Source organism: Notamacropus eugenii, chromosome 3 (genome assembly GCF_028372415.1).
Source record: "Notamacropus eugenii isolate mMacEug1 chromosome 3, mMacEug1.pri_v2, whole genome shotgun sequence".
Taxonomy (NCBI): Eukaryota; Metazoa; Chordata; class Mammalia; order Diprotodontia; family Macropodidae; genus Notamacropus; species Notamacropus eugenii.
The window spans coordinates 24982379-25001928 of NC_092874.1; the positions used below are offsets into that span (position 1 = coordinate 24982379).

Sequence of the window (19550 nt, forward strand, 5' to 3'; positions counted from 1 at the left end):
CTGGCTCACCCAAAGCCAAAGAGGTAGGATTTAAATCCAAGTCTTCAGGGTTCTAGGTTCAGTGTTCTACCCGTTCCATAAGACTATCTCTAAGCAAGATGCTTGGGAACCTCCTCCGATCACACCCATGTGTGCTGAAATGGGGGACAAGGATCTTCAGCATTCCCTTAGATCAAACAAAGGCCAGTGACACATGGCCTTCCAGATTTGAGGGTTTTGTTGATTGGTAAATATCTTCAGTGGAGGGAGTCAACATTACTCTTATTCTGCAATAATTTGTAACTTCATTGAGTCTGAAATGTTGACTTATTAATATCTATCCCTCAAGTTCCCAAAGTCACTCCTAAGTATTTAATGTGCTAGGACACTACTTAGGGTTTGACAGAGGGAGTTAATGTCTCTGCCCTTGTTATTAATGCTCCGTGATGAACTGCAATCCTGTTAAAATTTCAGGGCCTGATCCACATAAGAGACAATGGGATTCCAGTTGTCATCTGCTTTGCATGATGGTCCATTAATGGAGCATGTCCATGAGAACTTCACAAGCCACAGTTCAGAGCCCTTTCCTCCTTTCATGGTCTGGCCCTCTTTCCATCAGATGTTCAGAACAGTCATTTTTGCCACCTGGATGCTCTTCTCTGCCTTTCCTTTCTCTTCCTGCTCCCCACCCCCAATTTCAACCAGAAATCTTGTTCTTAGTTAGTTGTCAATTCCATTATAATATAAGTTTCTTGAGGGTAGTGACTGGGCCTCCCCCTACTCCTCTTATTAAAGATACCAGTAAGTGTGGGTTGATTGATAGACTTCATTGTCAGAAGTATACATATTTTACTGGGGGGAGGGAGAGGCTTTTACCTAATTCAGTTTAATGCTATGCAGCAAACATTTATCAAGGGCATAGCAAATGCAAAGCACTAAGCTAGGTACTGGGGAATACAAAGGCAAAATAAGTGAATCTCTAATGGTGGAATTGTGTGTGTGTGTGTGTGTGTGTGTGTGTGTGTGTGTGTGTGTTCATCCTTCCTTGCCGAAGAAGACCATGCCATCAGAGAAATGATCACATGACTTGCACTTGACCTTGTTTTGAGTGAGGGAGGGCTGTGCAGGTCACCAGCCTCACTTCTCCTTCAGAGCCATCTGAATCTGGTGACCAGATATTCATCAGGATGACTGGAGAAAACCCAGGATGAGGCAATTGGGGTTAAGTGATTTGCTCAAGGTCACACAGCTAATGAATGTCAAGTGTCTGAGGTGAGATTTGAACTCAGATCCTCCTGACTCCTGCACTGGGGCTTTATCCACTGCACCACCTAGCTGAATTGTAGACACAAATGGAAGAAAGATATGTTTATAAGGCAGCATTGCTAACACCCCTAAAATCGTGGCTTCCAAGTCCATTGTTGCATTATCTCTAGCAGAACAGAAGAAGGAGAGAGGTGTGGCCAGTGCACCAATGGGCACAGAAAGATTGCTTCTATCTTCAGTAAAGCAAAACAAACATAGTATGTGTAGTGAGTTCAAATCCTGTTCTACTTCTTACTGCCTATGGGACCTTTAGCAAATCACTTAACTCTTACAGACATGTTTCTTCACTCCTTAATAAAATGAGATTATTGGAAAAGAGCCCCTCTGAAGCTCCTTACAGTTGTTAATCCCACAGGCATCAGATGCCAATTGTGTCCTGCCTTATTTCCTGTTCCTATACCCATTTTAACTCCTGATTTTCTGATTGTGTTATTTCTTTAGCATAGCAAACTATTGAATATTCTGAGTCTGGAGTCAGAGAGACCCAGGCTCAAATGTTACTTCAGATATCTCCAAGTCATATGACTTTTGACTAGTTACAACCGTTCTCATCTGTAAAATGGGGATAATAATATCTTTAGCACTTAGGTCACTGGGTGGTTGGGAAATTCAAATGAGATAATGATCACAAAACACTTTGCAAAGCTTAAAGTGCTATGCAAATGTCAGTTACCATTATTAATTTTACTCTTCGCATCTTATATTTAATGGAGGACCAATGGGAATTGTTTTGTGAAAAATCAGTAGCCTACTCTCAATCACTGTGCTAAGCATGTACTGAGCTCCAGTATATAGACAACAGTGGAAGATTCCAGCCCACAGAGAGCTTACATTTTAGCAGGGGAAACGGCATATACATATATAGACCTATTTAGAATAAATACAAAATCAATCCAAGATAATTTTGAGAGGGAGCGCATTAAGAATTAGGGGGTTCAGGGCTTCATATGGAAGCTGGAACTTAAACTAAGTCTTGAAGGAAGGAAGGAATTTTATGAGGTGGAGCAAAGGAAAGGGCATTCCAGGCAGGGAAGATAGCCAGGACAAAGGCGATGAAGTAGGAAAGGAGATCTGGTAGATGAGGAATAGCAGAAAGGCCCCCATGGTTGGTTTATTAAATGTGGGAGGGGAAATAATATGTAAAGAGACTACAGTGGTACTCTTGGGCCAGGTTTGGGAAGGAGTTTACAAAGTTAAAGGGAAAGGCTCCTATTTGATTCTTGACCCAGAAAGTTGCTTGGTCTTAAGGTAAAACATTGGCAACTGTGAGAAGGATGAACTGGATTGGGGAGAGATGGAAACCAAGGAGATCAATGGGGAGGCCATTGTAAGAGTCCAAGTGAGAGGTGATGAGCCTTTGAACTCAGACAATGACCATGAATGATGAGAAGGAGATTGAAGCAAGAGATGTTTTGGAGGTAGAAACAATATGACAGTATTGTTTCTTTAGTGTTTTCTGTCTGGTAGACTGCTGCGCAGGTAAATAACACGTTTTCTTTTTGTACCTGTCTTTCTACCACTACCACTACCACCACCACCACCACTACTACTACTACTACTACTACTGCTACTACTACTACTACTACTACTACTACTACTGCTACCACCACCACTACCACTACCACCACCACCACCACCACTACTACTACTACTACTACTGCTGCTACCACCACCACTACCACTACCACCACCACCACCACCACTACTACTACTACTACTACTTCTACTGCTGCTACCACCACCACTACCACTACCACCACCACCACCACCACTACTACTACTACTACTACTTCTACTGCTGCTACCACCACCACTACCACTACCACCACCACCACCACCACTACTACTACTACTACTACTACTGCTACTACTACTACTACTACTACTACTACTACTACTGCTACCACCACCACTACCACTACCACCACCACCACCACCACCACCACCACCACTACTACTACTACTACTACTGCTACCACCACCGCTACCACTACCACCACCACCACCACCACCACCACCACTACTACTACTACTACTACTACTGCTACCACCACCACTACCACTACCACCACCACCACCACCACCACTACTACTACTACTACTACTACTACTACTGCTACCACCACCACTACCACTACCACAACCACCACCACCACCACCACCACCACCACCACCACCACCACTACCACCACTACCACCACCGCTACTACTACTACTACTACTACTACTGCTACTGCCACCACCACTACTATTACCATCACTACTATCTTACTGTAGATACACTTTGGTCTGCTCCTATTGGAATCTGTTGACTCCTTAACTCTTCCTGCCCTTGAGTTCAGACCATGGTAGGTTTGCTCCTCTCACTGTACTGTAATTCAGTAGAAGACCCCAACTTGTCTGACAAGCACATCTGCTCATCTTTGGCTAATCCCTGACTCCATAGGATGACCTTCCCCCTTCCCCAGGGGTGAAAGGTGAATGGAGAATGAGATACACCACACAGAAGCCACCTATTTAGCTTGTACACAAAATCCAGTCAAGGTCACATTCCCTAAACACCATCATCATCACACCAATGGGACCAAGATTGGAGTTTTACCCACACCACTTTTAGTTAGCCTGTCTTCTGAGCATTCTTTTTGGGCTCTGATATTATGAAACCACAACAATTAGGCCTCCAAAGGTCTTGTTCTGGACTCCATGGTCTTTTTTTTCTTCATTTCCACACTGATGACTCTCCGGAATTGGTGAAATTTATGAATTTCATTCATTAAATATCCTGAGAAATATGCATTTTTAACAATGAAAAAATAAATGAATAAAACATTTATTAAGTGCTTACTGTAGGCAAAGCACTGTTCTATGTGCTAGCAATACAAAGAGAAAAGCCAGACAATCCCCTTTTTCAATGAGTTCCCATTCTCACGGGGAGACAATACATAGGGGAGGTTTCAACTGCAATGTCCCATGGTCCTTGGGGTGCTGTAGCACAGTGGATGGCAATGCTTTTTTTTTTATTATTTTGACTTGTAAAATCATATCAGTTTTTTATATTGAACCATTGGACAAGTCCAAGGATGTTGGTGGCAAGATCTTTCTTTTCTGAGTCTGCAGTAGCTATGGCTGCAGCCCTGCAGGAGCAAGTCCAGGCTTCCTCTCCAATGGGGGACGGTGCTTCCCAGGATTATGGCTGAGTACATTGTGCTGGAAGCCTGACCATTCCCAAGGCTTTTGGCTTTAGGTTCCTGGGGTGTCTGTCTCCATCAAGGTCTCAGAGGAGATGGTGGTGAAGGTGGTGGTGGTGGCTTGACTTACTTGGCCCATGCTACTGCTTGCTGTCTTTCCCAGGGTGCCTTTCTGCTTTAGCCAGGCTGACTCAGCTGCCCTATGAATGGTTGTTGGTTGACAGTTCTTTATTTGTATAAATTTATTCAGACCTTTCCAACCCAATATATCAGTTTAAGATGGATAAAAATACATTTTTTTTTGTATTTTTCAGAAAAGCTTGCAAAATGAGACTATGTGAATTTAATTGTTCTACTATTAATGTTGTAGGTACATGACCTCTCAGCTGTCTACAGAGACTTTTCATTTTGAGGCAGTTAGAGGGACCATGAAAGAAATACAGAGATGTTTTCTGGATTTTGCTTAAGCACACACACTCATACTCACACCCATATGCTGAGGGTATTATTCTTTTAGGCACAAAATTATTGAATACAGGTATCACATCAATTTAACATCTTGTGGAAGCTATTAAGTCTCTAACTCCAGTAGCTCAAAGGGTCCCCTAAAATTTCAGACCCTGCATACTGTGAATTGGACACTTGGCAAAGATTATCTTTTCTGTTTAAATCCACTGAAAGATTGTCACATTAATTTTTTTCTAATCCAATTCTGTTATCACTTGTGTGATTTTGAGTAGGTCACTTAATTGTAGGGCCTCAATTTCCTAATCTGTAAAATGAGGGGAAGAGTTGGGTAGGAGCTTCTCTAATTCTAAATATATGATCCTATGGTTTAATAGTGTCTGATTTAGTTTTCCCTCCTACACACCTCTTTTTTTTCTTTTGCTCCATATCTGAGATTCATTAATATGGGCAACTTCCAGTGTGGAAATTACTTCCACTGAAGAAGATTACCAATTGACCTCTAATTTATAGTGTTAGCAAATCTCCTGATGGCTGTGAGAGGTCTTTTCCAGAGTTACATGGCTCATGTTAGTCTTAGGCAGAACTTGGACCTAACTCCAAGGCTGGCCCTCTGTCCATAATACTCACAGTAGTATGGTGGGTGGAGTGCTGGAATTGGAGGCAAGAAGATTCAATCTTTCAGAAACTTACTAGCTCTGGAACCCCAGGTCAAATCACTTAAATACTTTTAACCTCAGTTTTCTCATCTATAAAATGAAGATAATAATAGGACTTACCTCTCAGAGTTGACGTGAGGATTCAATGAGATTAGATTATATGTGTGTATATATATATATATATATATATATATATGTGTGTGTGTATTTATATCTATGTATAGAGAGAGGGGGGAAATGGAGAGACAAAAGGAGAGAGAAGAAGAGGGAGAGAAGGAGGAGAGAGGGAGAGGGAGATCCATAAGGACATATATAAATTTTAGCTATTAAGACTATGTTGCCTGTCTTTGGACCTATACAGTCAATATTAAACAGATCAGCTACAGTAGTGACTCATGACCTATAATATGATTTAAATGCTGTAACATATCAGTGGTTACTTCTCCCAGCCAAGCGAACAATTAGCACGGTTTAGCAGTGAACTATTTAAGTTACAATATACCATGGATACCCAGAGTAGTGGCAGCTATGGGGAAATCCCCCAAACCACAGGAGGGCATAATTGGGTTATTAATTTTTTGCTTTGTCAGGTCATTGATAGAAAATGAGGGGCAAGTTCATACAGGAGATGTTAGAGAGGATGATGGTCTGTATGAATTCAAGACTCTTGTGGAAAAAAAGCCAACACAATCATTGGCTTTTACAGTAATTCTCATGTAGAGATTGCTTTGGCCCTTTTCCTAAGTAAGGCTTAAGCTCTCATAGACTCCTGGCAATTAGACCTAGTTCTGTGAGAAAACTTGCAAGTGATTCTCTGGAGTCTGCTAAAATCAGTTAAGTAGATGATACTGAGGCCAGAACCAGGTCAAGGCCCTTCAACATCTGGCCTCTTCTGACCTTCTAAGCTAAATTTCTCACTGTTTCCCACCTCCTATTCTTGTATTGTATCCTAACCAAAATGAGTTGAGATCCCTCAGACTCCTACTAGTAAGCCTTTGTACATTTGCTCATATCCTTTCCCCAGACTGCGATGACCTCCCTGTCCCCAAATTCCAGATATCCTCCAAAGTTCAGGTCATATCCTACTTCTTCCATAAGACCTGTAATTTAGGAAGATCACTGTGACTGTTAAGTGGTAGCTGCACTGGAGTTGGGAGAGCTTCGAGGCACAGAGACCCAGCAGCAGGCACTGCCATAGTCCAGGTGTGAGATGATATGGACCTGTACCTGAACGAGTTCATTCTCTCAGAAGAGAGAAAAGGGAGTCTATATGAGAGATGTAACAAAGGCAAAATCAACAGAAACTGGCAACAGATTGAATATGAAAGGTGACAGATAATGTTAAGGATGACACCTTGTTTGTGAGTCTGGGTGACTGGAAGGATGGTCAATGCTGATAACTCAGTATGGGTCAAAATTGACTAATGGTCATTTGCATCTCAAATTCAGGATAATCTCTCTTCCATGGGATTTTTTGACCCTGTTCTCTCCTAGTTTTCTTACCTATCTGCCTATTCCTCCTTAACTCCCTTTGCCAAATCTTCATCCATTCTCCCCTACGCCCCCCATCTGTGTGGTTAATTTATGGCTCTATCTTGGTCTTCTTTCTTCCTTCTCTTTCTCTCACCATCATCATCATCATCCATGGTTTTAATGATTATCTCCATGGGGATGACCCTCACTCAAGTCTTTGCTGCCAGCTTTGATTTTCTCCTGAGTTTCAGTCTTGCATCACAACTGTCTGTTGAATACCTCCACCTGTATATCTCCCAGGTATCTTAAACTCATGGTGTCCAAAACAGAACTTATTATCTCTTCTCCCTAAAACTCTCTCCTCCATTTCTTCATCCTTCTATCCCTCTCCTCTCCCCTTCCCTCCCTTCTCTCTATCCAATCAGTTTCTTAGTGTGACTGAATCTACCCTCACTACATCCCTTTCTTCCATGATCTTCTCATCAATTACATGGCTACTATCATGACTCTTCACCTTGAAACTATTGTAACTGACACCTAAATGGTTTCCCCAACTTCAGGGTCCCCCTTTCTAATCTGTCATTCTCACAACTGTCAAGTTTTTAGTACTCTAATTTTTTAAATTTCTTATTTATATATTGTTTAAAAAATTCAATTCCAAATTCTCCCCCTCCCTCCAATTCCTCTGAGAAGGTAAACAATATGATGACAGCCACATTGATGTTCCTAAAAAAGAGCTATGCCAACATCACTCCCTTCCTCAAGAAGTCTTAGTGGCTCCCTACTACTGTTAGAGTCAGGGACTAACTACTCTGGCGTTTAAATCCCTTCACGATCAGTCTCAAATCAATATTTTCTTACTAACTTCATATTACTCCCTGCCCCTCGACCTTGAACTTAGAGACTCAATATTCTAGCCAAACTGTTCTTCAAAGATGACATTCCCACCCTCCCCATTGCCATGCCTGGAATGCTTTCCCCTCTCACTTCTCTTCCTGAACTCAGTTTAAGTGGCAACTCTTAAATGATTCCTTTCTTTGCCCTTTCAATTTAGTACTCCCTCCTACTACTTTATTTGACTTTGCGTATTTTTTCTATTTACTAGGCTATGTATATGTTGTTCCTATCCCTCCTCTCAAAGGGTATAAGCTCCTTCAGGGGTAATATGTGCTTCATCATGGTTCTTGAACTCTCTATATGTAAGACCTGTCACACATCCTGTACACAGATATGAAATACTTGCTGAATTGAAATTAATTGGATTAAATTGTAATTGGCAAACAATAATGGCCTATTGTTGGTAAGAAAGAACTTCATTTGGGCAGAAAGTCAACTGAATTTAATCATGAAGATGAGTCAAATAATAATCTGTAAGGCTTTGGATTGGACTTATTATTAAAATATTGAATTTACTGTTTACTATCATAATGATAAAACTAAAATGACCAGTTGTTGATCAATCAAGTTATGGTAGGTTAAGTCATTTCAAAAAGGTTGTCTGTTAGGTACAATATTCTTGCCACCCAAGGCAGTGGAAGGTGCTGTCCATGATTAAATTGACTTTAACTTCCTGTTTTTTAATTAAAAAACACCTGATTTTAGCACTAAGGAGCTGTTAGAACACAGACAGAAAAGAGAAAAGGTTCACTAATGGTGCTCAAGCCCATACCAAATAGTTAAGGGCCAAAGTGAGGATGTTCCTGTGAGGAACATGGTGTTCTAACAAAGTCTATTATTGATTCTCGTTTATGTTCACTCTCCACTAGAAAGGAAAAAAAGCCATAGTAGTCGATTACATTTAATTAATATTCAAAACTTTTACAATTGGAAAGCCACCTATTGGTCCTCTGGTAAAAAAAAAAAAAAAGATTCTTTAGAAATTCCTTCCTGATCGTTGAAAATTTATCAACAATAGTAAAGATTATCAGTGAAGAGTTCCCAGAAGATTAAAAAAAATATTTTTTAATTATAAAAATATAAAATAATTAATTTCTTTTTCATGTTGAAAATTAATTATTAATCACTTAAAACAGAAAAGAAACAGAAGTTTGCTTTCTTGATCTGAATATTTTCTTATGTGACTTTTAGCTATAGATGCAGGGTAAAGAAACTATTTCCCTTTTATTTATCATTCATCCAAGCTCATCTCTTGTCTTAGTCTATTTCCCAGTTCTTTGTACTAGAATTCCATTTGACATCACCCCATGTATTGTTTAGAAGGTAAAAAGAAAAGAAAAATGTCTTCTAAAGAAAAAAAATCAATGTTAGTTTACCAGTGGCTGAAGATCAAAGTAAAGAAAAACAAAAGAGCAAAAGACGATTTGTAAGGGGTTTTAGTTTTGAGCTTTTTGTTGTTTGAAGTTTCCAAGCCATGCTTTGACCAATAATAATTTTCTTAAAAGATACCACAGCACCTCATTTTATTATGGGAGGCTTTGATAATGTTATAAAAATGGAATATCGATTACAGTTGTGCTTTATTTCCTAAATTTAATTTATGATTTTTCAAAATGTGAAACTTTTTACTCACTAGAAACCATACAAGTTCTCTCCATCATCCATCACCCCAAAGTGGATTACTTCTCATGTTCACCAGCCTTCCCTAAAGAATATTTTTGCCTGCTACAGTTTGATTTAGTGGAATTTTTCAGATGAAAAGAATTTGAAATATGAAATTATTTGGAGTAACGTAAATGCCAGTAACTGATTCATTAAGTGACTCATTATAATCTTTTCAATTAAAAAAGAATGGGAATAGGGGGAATTATTGAAAGGCTCAAGTCTCTAACATTCTTAAAATAAGGAGCTGTTAAAGCAATATTTATTATAGAGAAGCATCCCAATGTAAAGTTTGAAGATTGTTCCAAGCACAGTCAATCCTTCTCAAAACAGATGTTTTATTAAATGAATATCACATATTCTCAGTCAAATCACGCCTAGCCTTCCTTCAAAAAAAAGCTATCAAAAAAGCCTTATCAATATTATTAGACTGTAAAGCAAGGAGTGGGGGGCATCTTTACTTCTCAATCTGTTTTTGGAAGGAACTGCCATCTTGGCACCATGTTGTCCTGATTAGTGAGAATCCACAGCAGCCCTGCTCCACCCTGTCATCTACTTATTTCCCCTCTGGCCAGTACAAAACACCCCACTCCCTTCTTCCTATTCCTCTGGGATCAGTAGTTAAATCAACTGTATTATTTCTGAAAATCATGGTATACCATCCTACTCACCATTCATTTGACTTCTCACACCAATAAGACATCATTCCCCTGTATGTATTATTTCCCTCATTAAAATATCTATTTCGTATTTTTATCCTCAGGCTTAACACAGTGCCTGGCACATAGCAAGCACTTAATACATCCTTTTAAAATTTATAAATAAGTGCTTAATAAATTCATACCAAGCCCTTGGTAAGAAGGACAATGCAGATGAATGAGAGTAACCCATCCTGTGAAATTTCCAAGTTATTTCTTGCACATTACATAGTTTCAAATTATGTTGTTTTAAAGTATCAAAGCCTGAGCAAATATTATTTCAAAATATTTAGATGTTCATTGTGAGATGACACAAAATGTTATTGAGAGATTTAACAAGGATTCTGAGAAGACATTAATTAGCATGAAACATAAGGCTGACTTTTATGTGACAACGTTGGTTTCAGATCACCCAAGTAATTTCAGAGGAATCAACATGACCCCCACCCCTACCTCTCCTCCGCAAGAAGACAAAATGTGACAACAGCAGCAGCAGCAGCAACAACCACAACCACAACCGCAACTCTTTGAACCATTCATGGATGCCTAAACTTTTTTTAACTTGGTGAATTCCATTTTCCGTAATTATAGATAAGACTTTAAATACAAATGCCCCCGGGAGAGATAACAGATCCACAAAATCCCATTTATGTGAAAACATAAATGAATTGTTCCTTTGTTTACCATTGTTTTCGGCAATGGTGAAAGAAAGCAAGTCGCTGGGTATCTGAAGGGTCATGGAGAAACATGGAGGGGAAGGGTACAGAAAGTATCAGGGCATCAAAAACAATCTAAGGTAAACTTCTCCTATTTTGCCCTACTAAGTCTGTATTTAGGGCTAACCCTACCAAAGCTAGGGCAACAAAAATTTATTAAGCACCTACTGTGTGCCAGGAGGAGACAGTTAGGTAGCTCTATCAGTTGACAGAGCACTGGTTCTGGAGTCAGGAAGATCAGAGTTCAAATCCAACCTTAGACATTCACTAGCTGTGTGACCCTGGGCAAGTAACTTAACCGTTGTTTGCCTTGATCCACTAGAGAAGGAAATGACAGATCGCTTCAGTATCTTTGCCAAGAACCTCCTCTCCCCACAAACAAATGGGTCATAAAGACATACAACCGAATAACAAATATGACAGGAACTATACTAAACTGTTTTAAAAAAAATTTGGATCTCATTTGATCCTCACAACAACTCTGGGACCTCAGTGCTATTCTTATTCTCCTTTGACAGTTGAGGAAACTTGAGGCAGACAAAGGCTAAGGCCTTGCCCAGGGTTACAAAACCAGAAAGCAGTAGTGAAGCCACATCTGAACTCAGGTCTTCTTGACTCCAGACACAGAGCTCTAGACCCTGCGTCACCCAGCTTGCTGCTGTTTTTCAATGAAGCTTAAGAAATGTCTTAACCACAACGGGGCATTCATGGCAAAGGAGAGAAAAACAAATATTTTGGTAAGTGCACCTGAAAGAAGTGGGTGTGGCCAGCCAGGAGATAAGAGGACTTGGCAGGCATGATCACTGTCATAAAGCCACTTGAAGGGCTATGGATGGGAAAGGGGTTTGACTGAAAGGACCCAGAGTGTAGTAGCAGACGCAATGGGTGGAAGTTATCAAAAGGGACATGTAGTTTTGATATAAGTGAACATTTCCTAATCACTAGATCTATGTGAAAGTGGGATGGTCAGCTTTAGGAGGAAGGGAGTTCAGTTTGTTGGAGGTTTGCTTGAAGTAAAGGCTAGGCACCCACTTTTCCAGTGGCTAGGACACTTGTTGAGGCGTGGGTTGGACTAAATGACCATGGAAGACCCTTCCAACAGTAAAATTCTGTGACCATTCTGCGGCTTAGTTTTGCTTTTCAAAGGTGCAGGCAATGGAAATTTTCACTCCTTGGCAAGCTTTCCAGGAGGCAATTAAGAGGACAGAAATCTTCATTAGAAGCCATTGAAACTAGATTTGGGTATTCTTGAGCATCTTTTAACTATTTTCAATACCCCTTGAGATTGATAAGATCCAAAACATTTTCTTCTGAAGGCTCTTCTCCTTCATTTTCAAACCCACAAATATTTTAGAGGAAATTAAATCCATATGACTCTGATTCATCTAAACTTGCAACATTCAATGAGGACTTTGATGAGTGGTATTTGATATTCAAAAAAATCTAGTTTAAAACAAACATGTGTTTTCCTTACTAACAAAAGAGTCACTTTTTATTAGACGTTTAATGAAAAATTATCCAACAATTTTCATTTGGGTTCAAAATTTTGCATTCTGAGAAAGTTGAACAATTAAAATGGGAGAAAGAAGAAGCCCAAATGATCCAATGCGAGAATCGACACTTGGGAGAGATTAATTAACACTGACCTAATGAAACCAAGAGTTCTTTCAAAAAGGAAACATAATATCATCACTGAATATTTCAAATGGATAAATAATGGCTTGAAAACTGTGAATGATGAGATTTAGTGAACACATCACAAAAATAAGCTGGATATGACTAGTGGTCTTTAAACTGCATGCAAAAAAAGAGAGAAAACTATCTCTAATTATGTGTACTTACTAATTCATACATTCTGTGGATATTAATAATTATTTATATTATAAAACCTACATAAAGGTATCAACTAAAATTTGATAAGATAAAGAAGAGATAATATTTGGTCCCAGGGTCAGTAGGGAACCACTAGAGGTTACTGAGCAGAGGAGTTACATAGCTTGCACCTGAGGAAAATAACTGTGGTTATGTGGAGTTTGGATTGGAGAGGGGAGACACTTGAGGCAGGGAGACCTGTCAGAAGACGTCACAACAATCTAGGTGAGAAGGGATTCCTAGGGTCAGTCATTACTTTGGAGACCCTTGGTACAGACAACCAAACCAGATAATGGAGACATATGATGTCCACAAAATCACAGAGAGAGTCAAATAGTGGCTGGACAGGATGATGAAAGCCTATAGTCCATGCTTGTGAGGAACTTGAGGCCAGGGGTTTGCTTGAGCTTGGCAGTTCTGAACTATAGTCCAGTTGAAGCCAATTGAGATCCAGTACTGAGGCCCAAACCAAAACGAAGCTAGGTAGAGTGCTTGGTCTAGAGTCAGGGAGATCTGAGTTCAAATGCAATGTCAGATACTTACTAGCTGTGTGACTCTGGGAAAATCAGCATCTGCCTTCCTCAGTTTCCTCTATTAAATGGGCATAATGATTGCATCTTCCTGCCAGAGTTGTTATGAGGATCAAGGGAGACGTATTTGTAAAGTGCTTAACACAATGTCTATCTCATTTCATAGATGGCTGTTCCCTCCCCCACCCTTCTCAAAATATGGTGTATCTTCCAGAAGCAGAGGGCCACCAGGCAGCCTGAGGAAGGATAAACTGGTCTGGGTTATAAATGGAGCATGAAAAGTTTCTAGGCTGAGCAGCAGTGGGATTGAATCCATGAGTGGTCCTTGTGCTTCTAGCTCATATGAATTTGGGAAAGTGATGAAGAGGAGAACATAAGTAAGAAGAAAAGAGAAGAAGGTGGGAGAGGGAAGGAAAGGAAGGGAAAAGAGAGAAGGGAAGGGAAGAGGGGAGAAGAGAAGAGAGGAGGGAAGAGGAGGGGGGAGGAAATTCATGTGGTAGAGATGTAGCTAAACCTTTCAGGGCTTCAAGTTTGTTTTTTGCTTAATTTTGACCATGTCATCTAGTAAATGATCTAACAGCTGCTTTTTTACCTCTGAGAAGAGAACATTTATAAGGTGAAACATTTTTGTCCTTCTGATCTGCTGGGAACTGACACAAAGACTCAGCAAAAAATGAAAGCCCACCGTTTCTGAGGTTAACAATGCAAACTGGCAGAAGTTTCTGGGGGAATCTTATTCCATCACAAGAAGTAAGGCATGAATGAGGTTGGAAAAGTAGATCCAAGACCAGAAACATTATCATTTGACAAAGTCTTTTTTTGTCATTGATTTTTAGAATTTCTTGTACTTTGCACATGAAATTTGTCACAAAATTTAGAATTGAAAGAGACCGTAGACATCACTGAGTTTCCAGTCCTATCATTTTGCAGATTTGGAAAGTGAGGCTTATCATACACAAGAAGCAGAGAGGAGAGCTGAGTTTTGAGCCAACAACTTCTGATTTCAACTTGGTCCCTTTCTATAGCACCACACTGCTGCCCCCTATCGAAATAGTGGGCTGGAGTGAATACACGACTGAATTGGGAATCTGCAAAACCTAAACAGAAGTTCTGCTACTTACCCCCTAAGAACCCATCATCACTCTAGGAATACAAACTATTAAAAAAATGAATGAATGAATGAATGAATGAAACACAAAAACGAACAAAGCAAAACAACGACCTATTACTATGAGTTTCCCGTAAAAAGTCTGATTGAGCCTGAGCCTCAGATTGAATCCCTAGTACTATTGACACAGATGACAAGACATTTATGTCATGCAAATAAACTATTAATTTCAAAGGATTGATTTGGTTATTTTGATAACTAGTCAACCTCTCCTGACTGAACATCAATGCCCCCATCAAGGTCCTACCCAATTTTATTTGAATATACTCTCTAGAAAATGATACTAGAGAAAAATACATATATGCCTACATCACACGCACATGTATGTATACATATGTTTCTTAACATAGTTCAGAAATAGATGCTTAGCATAAGCACAGTAAATTTGATAGGAAGAATTAAGAGGAGATACCCACCAAAACCTCTGATTTATTTCATTCTCAAATAAGGACTTAATAAGGTGCCATGGGGCATACACATGAATCAAATTTACCATATAGGGGAAAAAAAATAGTTCAAATAGTATTTTTGGAGTCATCTGGTTCTGAAATATTTGACAGACACCTTACAAGATGGTGGTATGAAGTACAACAAACATATATGTTGTTTTAAAAAAAAGAATAATTTCTTCCATTATTATTTCCCAGAGATTTAGTGTCATTCATAATATCATGGTAGATAAAATGAGGGAATTAGTCAAGATCTTCTCCAAGTTTCCTTTAAAATCTTAATCTCATTACTGCTAACTCATTTGGAAAAAGTCTAGGAATTAAATTGGGAAAGCTGGATTCAAATCCTGGCTCTGATACTTATTAGACTGTGGACCCACAGTCTAACAGTCACTTAACCCCTCTGAACCTCAGACCTAAAATAGCATTGTCAGTACCTACCTTAGGAACTTGCCTTTCTCCTTAAGGAAAAGCATCTTTTAAACCTTAATGTACTCCTGAAATGGGAATTGTTATTCTAATGAGTTTTTATCAAAGAGATGGGATTCAGTGGCTTCTAAGGATACTCTGGATTCAAAGATTCATTTCTAACTGGTGCTTGAGTGCTAGTTCTCCCAATCTTTGCTCAAGTTTCTGTAATCCTTGGCCTTGGCAAGTGCTAAGTGATAGTACTTTCTCCCTGAACTTAAGGACAACTTGTAAAATAGGGAGGCAGACAGGCTGGAGTGGATGATCTGGAAGATCTTTTCCTTCTCTCAATCTCTAATCTTAATGGTCTTTTAAAAATATTGATATTTCAACAATATTGTATGGCTACGAGTTATTAAAGCACAATAATCTCTAAAGAATTGTTACTTGGATGTCAATGGCAAGGCACATAGTAGGTGTGACCAGGCTGTATCAAACCAAATAAGGAGCTACTGTATAAAGGACATCATCAAAAATTATGTGATTAAAGAAGGTGACCTAAACATGTGATAAAAGTAAAGGATAGGTATGGACAGCACCATGTGTGCTGTCCAGGATACATCCACTATGATGGTTAAGAGAAAAAAGGGGGAAGATTTCCAGAGTTTGGGAGGACTGCTTCTTTTCATCGAGTAGAATCTATGAAAATGTATAGACAAATGTCTTTTAGGATAGACAAGCAGGGATGGGCTGTGATCTGAATCATCAGAGGAAACATCTAAATCAATGACCCATCCAAATCACAGATCTATTGGAAAGAGTTCCTGAGAATCAATGATCCACACAGATCAAAATGCAGTACAGAGCTTGTTACTTAGAAAAAAACACAGAAATGAATATCTTTGTAATAGGAAGCCTCCCTTTGTACTATGAATCATGACCCCCTAATTTATCTACTTGGTAAATTCAGATTTTCAGATAACAATATTTTTTTCTGAAAAGGACCCATCATTTTTAACAGGAAAAATGGGAGAGAAGAGAGAGAGAATGAAAGAAATAAAGGAGGGGATTAGACTGGGTGATCTTTAAGGTACTTTTTAGCTGGAGATTCTATGAGCTTACAGGATCAAAAGTTAAAGGAACCAGGCATGCAGTGCATAGAAAAAAGAACAGAAGTGAGATTGGTCCCTTATAAGTGGTGATGCTCTTATAAAAAAAAAAACATTGCTGAAATGGAATAGGAGATACTGACACCACTTTGTACCTTAGTTATGGTCTAATGATATATTTAATAAAATTGTATTTATATGTAATTCTATAATATCACTAGAGTAATATATAATTAAACATTAATAAAACTATATAATTATACTACATTAATATGATTACAGTAACATGTTATAATATATTATTGTATTAGTATAAGATTTAATAATCATACATTATGCTGTACGTTTTTCAAAACTATTTCACATATACTATTTCATTGGATCCTTGCACCATATAGTTGTTATAAAAAACACACTATGCTTATTGACTCGGGATAGAAAACTGGATTAGAGCCACAGGAAATAAAAAGAAAACCATTAGCAACTAAATTGTACTTCCACTTACATATCTAATTTTAAGGCCATTTAAAACAGATCATGTTTATACTTAAATAGGTCTATGTTAGAAATATTTGAATGTTTCCTAAGTCTAGCTCCCTTTTAATAAAAAATCAAGATACAAAATATTAAACAAACACTTAGTGGATGTTTCCTATATGCCAGATGCTAGAACAGGTGTGAGGAAAATGATGAAAACAGTAAAAAGCATCCTGCCTACAAAAAGTTTCTGTTCTATTGGTACATGAAAATACAAACTCACTTTCACATTGTTGTTGTCGCAAATGTTTTTCAGTGTGTCTGACTCTTCATGACCTCATTTGGGATTTTCTTGGTAAAGACACTGGAGTGGTTGGTCATTTCCTTCTCCAGTTCATCTTAAGGATGAGGAAATTGAGGTAAACACAGCTAATAAATGCCTAAGACTGGATTTGAGTTTGGGAAAATGAGTCTTCCTGATTCCCAGCCCAATGCTCTATCTACTACACCACCTAGCAGCCCCTTCTTATATATCACTTTTGTATACAAAGAGTCATAATCAAGGGGGAAATTCTTAGTCTAGAAAATAAGCAAATACTTTCGGAATTAGAGTTGAAAACACACAATTTGGTAAATATTGTTCCGTAGTATTAGCATTACCTGAATCAAATGTACATCAATGGAATGGAAATTGAACATTAACAATATAATTATATGATTAGTACAATCAGAGCTAACATTTATATAATTTTAGCACTTTAAGGTTTACCAAAGTCTATACATATGTTATCTCATGTCATTCTCCCAACAACCCAGTGATGTCGCTGTTATTATTTTGACCATTTTATGGATGAGTAAATTGAGACCAAGAAAGATTACATGATTTGCCCAGGATCACAGTTCGTCAGTATCCGAGGTAGGATTTGAATTCTGGTTTTCCAGACCCAGAACTCTTAACCACTATACCACCTGGTTGCTTATTTACAGTTATAATGATTATTTAAAAAAAAAAACAAAACCTTTTTCTTATTAATCTAAGTGTTTGCACAATGCTCGATATAAACTGTAATGGGACACAAAGATACTTCATCGAGGTGTGGCTGAACCTTCAATTTCCAATACTGTATCCTGCGCTGATGATTTCACCAATCACACTGACTACAACTGAAATCACCAACGGAGGCATTTCTATGTTTTGGTCTGTTGGAAACCAGAAACCATCTGGTAGTTGAGGTGTGTGAAAGTGTCATCATGGCAACATTCTGATTAGAATTATTCCAATTAATTAGTTATTTACATCTAGTACCATTTTCTCACTTGATATCATCCTGATTGATAGCTAACAAACCCCAACTTTCTGATCCCTTAATTTTTGTCATTCAGAACCATGAAATGTGAAAGAAAAAGTCTCATTTCCCAGCCACTATTCACTGTACTTTCAATCCTATCCATTTCTGATCTCTCTCTCTCTCTGTAGTCCCTAGTCTTTACCTCCTAACCCTTCTACTAAGAAACTCTCCTTCATCCTTGAGCCCTTTTCTTGCCCTTCTACCCAATGGCACTCACTGAAACCTGGCTTCCTTTGGAACATGACATTTCTCACCATGTTCTTCAATTTCCTTGTGTCCTCCCTGATACCCAGAGCTCATGGGAGGAGCTAATGACAGCACTGATTTTCTCCTCAGCCACTTCAATCACCCTTCCTCCTTTGGAGTTCGCATCATCAATTCTATCCCTTTTTCTAGGTTGCCTTCTAGATCCCATTTCCCAATCCCAGTCCCTTCTATCACCTCCCAGTTACAGTGGCACAGAGCACTGGACCCAGAATCAGGGTGACCTGAGTTTAAATACAGCCTCAGATGCTTAATCTCTGTATACCTCAGTTTCCACAATTGTCAAATGGGGATAATAATGTCATCATCTCCATAAGGTTGTTGGATCAAATGAGACATCTGTAAGGCACTTAACACAGCAACTAGCATATAGTAGGAACATGATAAATGCTTTTCTCCGTCCTATTCCTCCTTTCCCACTGCTCCATTCCTCTTGAACTAACTCTTTACCCTTGTCATGATCTTGGGTTTCTTTCAGGTCCTCTTTTTTCTTCCATTTCATCTACCTTGTTCTGGATTCACTTAGCCTCCTTCAGTTTCATCTTAAAATTTGCCATTTCAACAAAGCATTAGTCTTCTCTCAAGGAATCCCTTTTCCTCCTATTTTTCTGCATTCCCACTCTAAAAATTCCCAACCTTAGACCCTGGCACCATTGACCTTTCCATGTCTTCCTCCAGCACCATTGAAAATAACCAGATATTATAGTGAAAATAAGCTGAGTCTGCTACAGTTCCATGCAATCTGTAACCTCCACTGTGCCCTCAGGGCTGGAATAGTGACTATTCCAAATGTTCTCCTCTCTCTTTAAGCCCCCAAATCCACCTTCAGCCCCTTATCTTCCTACAGACGACTGCTTTCTA

General features: G+C 38.9%; 1 protein-coding gene across 14 annotated transcripts in view; it reads right to left on the reverse strand.

The window, feature by feature from the left end:
* The window catches only part of RBMS3 (RNA binding motif single stranded interacting protein 3), a 1420870-nt gene that overhangs the window by 92113 nt on the left and 1309207 nt on the right, over window positions 1-19550 (reverse strand). The window lies entirely within an intron of this gene.